The sequence below is a fragment of the Triticum aestivum genome, chromosome 2D (genome assembly GCF_018294505.1).
Source record: "Triticum aestivum cultivar Chinese Spring chromosome 2D, IWGSC CS RefSeq v2.1, whole genome shotgun sequence".
Classification (NCBI taxonomy): Eukaryota; Viridiplantae; Streptophyta; class Magnoliopsida; order Poales; family Poaceae; genus Triticum; species Triticum aestivum.
This window is the reverse complement of record NC_057799.1, coordinates 20,684,033-20,690,865: the sequence shown is the minus strand read 5'-3', so window position 1 is coordinate 20,690,865 and position 6,833 is coordinate 20,684,033. Positions and strand designations below refer to the sequence as shown.

The following is a 6,833-nucleotide window of genomic DNA, read 5'->3' as shown; positions in this document are numbered from 1 at the left end:
CCCAAAGATGAGAGGGTTGTTGGTGATGACCGTGACGATGATTTCCCCCTCCGGGAGGGAAGTTCCCCCGGCGGAGGGCAAAACCCCCTACAGCGCGCCTGGGGGCCCAGGCGCGCCCTGGTGTCTTGTGCTCACCAGGGTGGCCCCCTCCGGTAGTTATTTGCTCCATTATTTTTCATATATATTCTAAAACAATTCTCCATAAATTTTCAGCTCATTTGGAGATATGTAGAATAGGTAACTCTGATGTAGCTTTTTCAGGTCCAGAATTCCAGCTACGACATTCTCCCTCTTTGTGTAAACCTTGCATATTATAAGAGAAAAGGCATTAGAATAACTCCATAAAGCATTATTATGCATAAAAACATAGTAAATAATAGTAGGTAAACATGATGCAAAATGGTCGTATCATTACTCAATTCTGACTGATAAGACCACTGTACATCCATTGATTATCTGCCATCCTCTGCTTTATTGGCAGCCACACAAAAAAATTAAGGATTCATTTAAATTAATCACATCAAATTTTTATTTTCTACCGCATTGACGACATTGAATCCACCTACATCTCTAATAGGTAAGTATGGGTCAGAATCCCACCCGAGGATGTGTAGACTGAGTACGTTCTCGATGCTCTACCCCGTTCCGAGGCAAAATTTCGGCATCACCTCCCCGTTGTTCTCCAGATACACGTCTCGGCAAATAGCCGAGAGAATGTGCTAAAAAACAGGGAGGCGCTGCCGAAATCCTGTCTCGGAATGGGGTAGAGCATGGGGAACGTACCCAATCTACACATCCTCGGGCTGTCCATGGAAAACGCTGGAAAATCAAAAAGAGTTGCGATGATAAATAGGCAACTTAATGGATATTTATTGATGCGAACCTTTCGGACAGGAGACGCCTAGGTTACGCGACCAAAAAAATTAGAGGAGGTTAAGGGGGATTCGTAGCTCACCCTCAACTGTAGAGGAAGTAGTTGAACAGTGGAGGAACGATCGGGGACTAACCTCTCCGGCGTCGATAATCACTCCTCGGAGATGCAACACCAGAAATCTGTAAATTGCACTGACTTAAAAATTTAGACCATCACATATCATATAGCTTTTAACAACATATCAAATTGCAAAATAGCTCCAAAAATATCTTCTCAAATTGCTTCCTTAACTATGATATGCATTTGGGGTCTCAAATTACAAAATGGCAAATAATGTGTCTTATGAATCAGCATGACCTAACACTAACTTGACCAACAGCCGTCCATCCATCCATCTATCATTAACTTGACAAACATCCATTCATCAACATGACCTAACATTAAATTTATGACAAACTAAGTTTCTGAAAAATTTCACCAACATTCCATCCATCCACCATATATTATTCTAACAACATCCATGCATCCATCTAACACAAATTAATACATGCATCCATCCACCTAACAAACAGTACCAAGAAGAAGAAAAAACATGAAAACTGTGAAGAATGCTCACCAGGGCCGGGGTCTGAAGAGGGGCGCGGGTGCAGCGTGTGACTGGAGATGACGTTGCGGCCACAGGTGCAGCGGGAGAATACGAGCGGCCGGAGCCGGGCTAGGAGAGGGTTGAGGGCTGGGGTAGGGGCCCCACGTAGGGAGGGCGTTGGTGGAGGGGAGGGGGCGGAGCAGCGACCGGGGAAGAGGCCGGGGCCTCCGGCAGGAGAGCGTTCGGCGGAGGGGCCTTCAGCAGAGGGGGGCGAAGCAGCGGCCAGGGAAGAGGCCAGGGCCTCCAGTGGAGGAGCGGAGCAGCAGCCAAGGTCGAGAGGCTGAGGCAAGGCAACGGTGTGGCCAGCTAGGGTGGCGGCGGTGTGGGGCTAGGGCGACAGCGGGTAGAGACGTCGGTGACATGGGTGGATTTGGGGTCAGGGTCGGGATCGAGCGGGTGTGGGGAACGAGTGGAGGAGAACGGTTGAAGGAGGAGTGGGGAAGGATAAGGTTAGGATATGCCGACGCACGCCTGTATGCCACATGTACACATACGCAGACGGCCTTGCCGTCGGCATAGGTATTTTCATTTTTTATCTCCTTACATTATTTTATGTTGCATTTTTTATAACACATAAATATTACACATGTGTATTAGTTCTCACAAAAAACAAAGTGACCGCATTCTACCCATCGGAATATATACTTTTCTGGCCGAGAGTTTCCTCCCTCCGTGCAACAGCGGCGACGTCGTCCGTGAGGGGGGTCCCACTCCAGAGCCACGTGTCGGGTGCTTGCACATGTCACCACACTTCTAGACGTGTAAGAGGGCCCAGCGCAAGACCTGGCGGCATAGCTACCTCCCAAATCCCCTGTCCCATCTAACCCTAGCACAGATGACTAACGGATCTAGGCCTTTGAATTTCGCCGGACAGGGTTTGACCGATGGACCTTTTCACCTGGTTGTGATAGGCCAACCTATAGGTACACCCCTGTACACGGTCCGGGCCCAACCCACCGCAAGATTCCCTCCGTGTCGGCCCTACGTGGCCGCTACCACACTCGATGCGACGGCAGCAGTGATGTCCATGAGGGGGTCACACTACGGAGCCGCGTGCCGGGTGCTTGCACCTGCCACCACACTTTCAGACGTGTAAGAGGGCCCTGCGCAAGACCTTGCGGCATAGCTACCCACCCAAGTCCCTGAAGGAAATATGCCCTAGAGGCAATAATAAAATTGTTATTTTATGTTTCCTTATATCATTATTAATGTTTATTATTCATGCTAGAATTGTATCAACAGAAAACTTGATACATGTGTGGATACATAGACAAAACACCGTGTTCCTAGTAAGCGTCTACTAGACTAGTTCGTTAATCAAAGATGGTTAAGTTTCCTAACCATAGACATGTGTTTTCATTTGATGAACGGGATCACATCATTAGGAGAATGATGTGATGGACAAGACCCATCCGTTAGCTTAGCATATTGATGGTTCAGTTTTATTGCTATTGCTTTCTTCATGTCAAATACATATTCCTCCGACTATGTGATTATGCAACTCCCGGATACAGGAGGAATGCCCTGTGTGCTATCAAATGTCACAACGTATCGGGGTGATTATAAAGATGCTCTACAGGTAACTCCGAAGGTGTTCGTTGGGTTGGCATAGATCATGATTAGGATTTGTCACTCCGAGTATCGGAGAGGTATCTCTGGGCCCTCTCGGTAATGAACATCATAAGAAGCCTTGCAAGCAATGTGACTAATGAGTTAGTTGCGGGATGATGCATTATGGAACGAGTAAAGAGACTTGCCGGTAACGATAATGAACTAGGTAAGAAGATACCGACGATCGAATCTCGGGCAAGTAACGTACCGATGACAAAGGGAATAACGTATATTGTCATTACGGTACGATCGATAAAGATCTTTGTAGAATATGTAGGAACCAATATAAGCATCTAGGTTCCGCTGTTGGTTATTGACCAAAGAGGTGTCTTGGTCATGTCTACATAGTTCTCGAACCAGTAGGGTCCGCACGCTTAACATTTGATGACGATATTGTATTATATGAGTTATGTGATTTGGTGACCGAATGTTGTTCGAAGTCCCGGATGAGATTACATACATGACGAGGAGTCTCGAAATGGCTGAGAGGTAAAGATTGATATATAGGACGATAGTATTCGGACACCGGAAGTGTTCCGGAGTGTACTGGGTACGTATCCCATCACCGGAAGGGGTTCCGGGCACCCCCGGCAAAAGATATGGGCCTTATTGGCCAAGAGGGGAGATGCACCAGCCAAAAAGGGGCTGGTGGGCCCCACCCCATATGGGCTGGACAACTTGGAGAAGGAAAGGGGAAGGAGGAAAGGAAAAAGGGAATAGGATTCCCCCTTCCCTCTCTTCCCTTCCTAATCCGAATAGGAAGTGGAAAGGGGGGAGGCCGAATTGGGAGGTCCCCAAGTAGGATTCCTCCTACTTGGGGCGCCCCCTTGGCTGCCTCTACTCCACCCCATCCTATATATATGTGGGGGGGGGCACTGCTAGAACAGACAACAACAATTGTTAGCCGTGTCCGGCCCCCTCCATAGTTTACGCCTCCGGTCATATCTTCGCAGTTAGGCGAATCCCTACACGGATAACTTCACCATCACCGTCACCATGCCGTCGTACTGACAGAACTCATCTACTCCCTCGAAAATTTGCTGGATCAAGAGTTCGAGCGACGTCATCGAGCTGAACGTGTGCAGAACTCGGAGGTGCCGTACATTCGGTGCTTGATCGGTCGGAACGAGAAGAAGTTCGACTACATCAACCGCGTTGTCAAACGCTTCCGCTTTCGGTCTACGAGGGTACATGGACACACTCTCCCCCTCTCGTTACTATGCATCTCCTAGATAGATCTTGCGTGAGCGTATGAAAATTTTGAATTGCATGCTACGTTCCCCAAGAGTGGCATCATCAGCCAGGTCTATGCCTAGATGATATGCACGAGTACAACACAAAGAGTTGTGGGCACTAATAGTCATACTGCTTACCACCAACGTCTTATTTTGATTCGGCGGTATTGTGGGATGAAGCGGCACGAACCAACCTTACATGACCGCGTTCATGAGACCGGTTCCACCGATAGACATGCAACTAGTTTCGCATAAAGGTGGCTGGCGGGTGTCTGTTTCTCCTACTTTAGTTCAATCGAATTTGACTACGGCCGGTCCTTGTTGAAGGTTAAAACATCAAATTTGACGAAATACCGTTCTGGTTTTGATGGGTACGTAGGTAAGTAAGAACGGTTCTTGCTAGAAGCTCGTAGCAGCCACGTAAACCTTGCAACAACAAAGTAGAGCACGTCTAACTTGTTTTTGCAGGGCATGTTGTGATATGATATGGTCAATGTGATATATGTTGTTGTATGAGATGATCATGTTTTGTGAAAGTTATCGGCAACTGGCAGGAGCCTTATGGTTGTCGCTTTATTTTTTGAAATGCAAACGCCATGTAATTGCTTTACTTTATCACTATGCGTTAGTGATAGTTGTAGAAGCAATAGTTGGCGAGACGACCATGACGCTATGATGGAGATCAAAGGTGTCAAGCCGGTGATGATGGAGATCATGACGATGCTTTGGAGTTGGAGATCAAAAGCACAAGATTATGCTGGCCATATCATGTCACATATTTTGATTGCATGTGATGTTTATCTTTTATGCTTGTTATTTTTCTTAGTACGGCGGTAGCATTATAAGATGATCCCTTACTAAAATTTCAAGGTATAAGTGTTCTCCCTAAGTATGCACCGTTGTGACAGTTCGTCATACCGAGACACCACATGATGATCGTGTGTGACAAGCTCTACGTTCACACACAATGAGTGCAAGACAGTTTTGCACATATGGAATACTCGGGTTAAACATGACGAGCGTAGCATGTACAGACATGGCCTCAGAACACTGGAGACCGAAAGGTCGAACGTGAATCATATAGTAGATATGATCAACATAGAGATGTTCACAATTGATGACTACTTCATCTCACGTGATGATCAGACATGGTTTAGTTGATTTGGATCACGTAACATTTAGATGACTTGAGGGATGTCTATCTAAGTGGGAGTTCTTAAGTAATTTGATTAATTAAACTTTAATTTATCATGAACTTAGTCCAGATAGTATTTGCAAATTATTTTGTAGATCACTAGCTCGCGTTGTAGATCCCCTATGTTTTTTGATATGTTCCTAGTGAAAACTAAGTTGAAAGATAATAGTAGCAATGATGCGGACTGGGTCCATGATCTGAGGATTATCCTCATTGCTGCACAGAAGAATTATGTCATTGATGCACAGCTAGGTGATAGACCTATTGCAGGAGCAGATGCAGACATTATGAACGTTTGGCACGCTCGATGTGATGACTACTTAATAGTTTAGTGCACCATGCTTTACGGCTTAGAACCGGGACTTCAATAATGTTTTGAACGCCATAGAGCATATGAGATGTTCCAAGAGATGAAATTGGTATTTCAGACTCATGCCCGTGTCGGGAGGTATGTGATCTCTGACAAGTACTTTGCCTACAAGATGGAGGAGAATAGCTCAGCAAGTGAGCATGTGCTCAGAATGTCTGGGTATTACAATCACTTGAATCAAGTGGGAGTTAATCTTTTAGATAAGATAGTGATTGACAGAGTTCTCTAGTCACTATCACCAAGCTACTAGAACTTCGTGATGAACTATAATATACAAGGGATGACGAAAATGATTCCCGAGCTCTTCGCGATGCTGGAATCAACAAAGGTAGAAATCAAGAAAGAGCATCAAGTGTTGATGGCTAACAAGACCAAAAGTAACAAGTAAAAGGGCAAGGGAAAGAATGGGAACTTCAAGAAGAACGGGAAGCAAGCTGCCACTCCTGAGAAGGATCCCAAAGCTAGACCCAAGCCTGAAACTAAGTGCTTCTACTGCAAAAGAAATGGTCACTGGAAGCGGAACTACCCCAAATATTTGGCGGATAAGAAGGATGGCAAAGTGAGCAAAGGTATATTTGATATAGATATTATTGATGTGTAACTTACTAGTGCTCATAGTAGCCCCTGGGTATTTGATACTTGTTCGGTTGCTAAGATTAGTAACTCGAAACAGGAGTTGCAGAATAAAACAGAGACTACACTACTAGAAAAAAGGATGTTAGTGGCGCACTAGTTTTTGCTATTAATGGCGCACTATAGGTGCGCCACTATTAACACGCCACTAGTAACAAATAGTAATAGCGCACCTCTGGTGCGCCATTAGTATCCCAGATAATAGTGGCGCACCACATAGTGCGCCATTACTATGTCCAATAGTGCGCCATTACTATGCCTCCTAGGGG

The 6,833-nt window shown here is 45.7% G+C and overlaps 1 long non-coding RNA gene across 1 annotated transcript; it reads right to left on the bottom strand.

Moving 5' to 3' along the window:
- Positions 1-200: 200 nt before the first annotated feature.
- Positions 201-1,924, bottom strand: LOC123048382 (uncharacterized). Its single transcript, XR_006423280.1, has 3 exons — positions 1,491-1,924; positions 956-1,053; positions 201-303 (listed from the first exon to the last, which is right to left on the bottom strand). It is a non-coding gene; the product is annotated as an uncharacterized lncRNA (long non-coding RNA).
- Between the last annotated feature and the right edge of the window lie 4,909 nt (positions 1,925-6,833).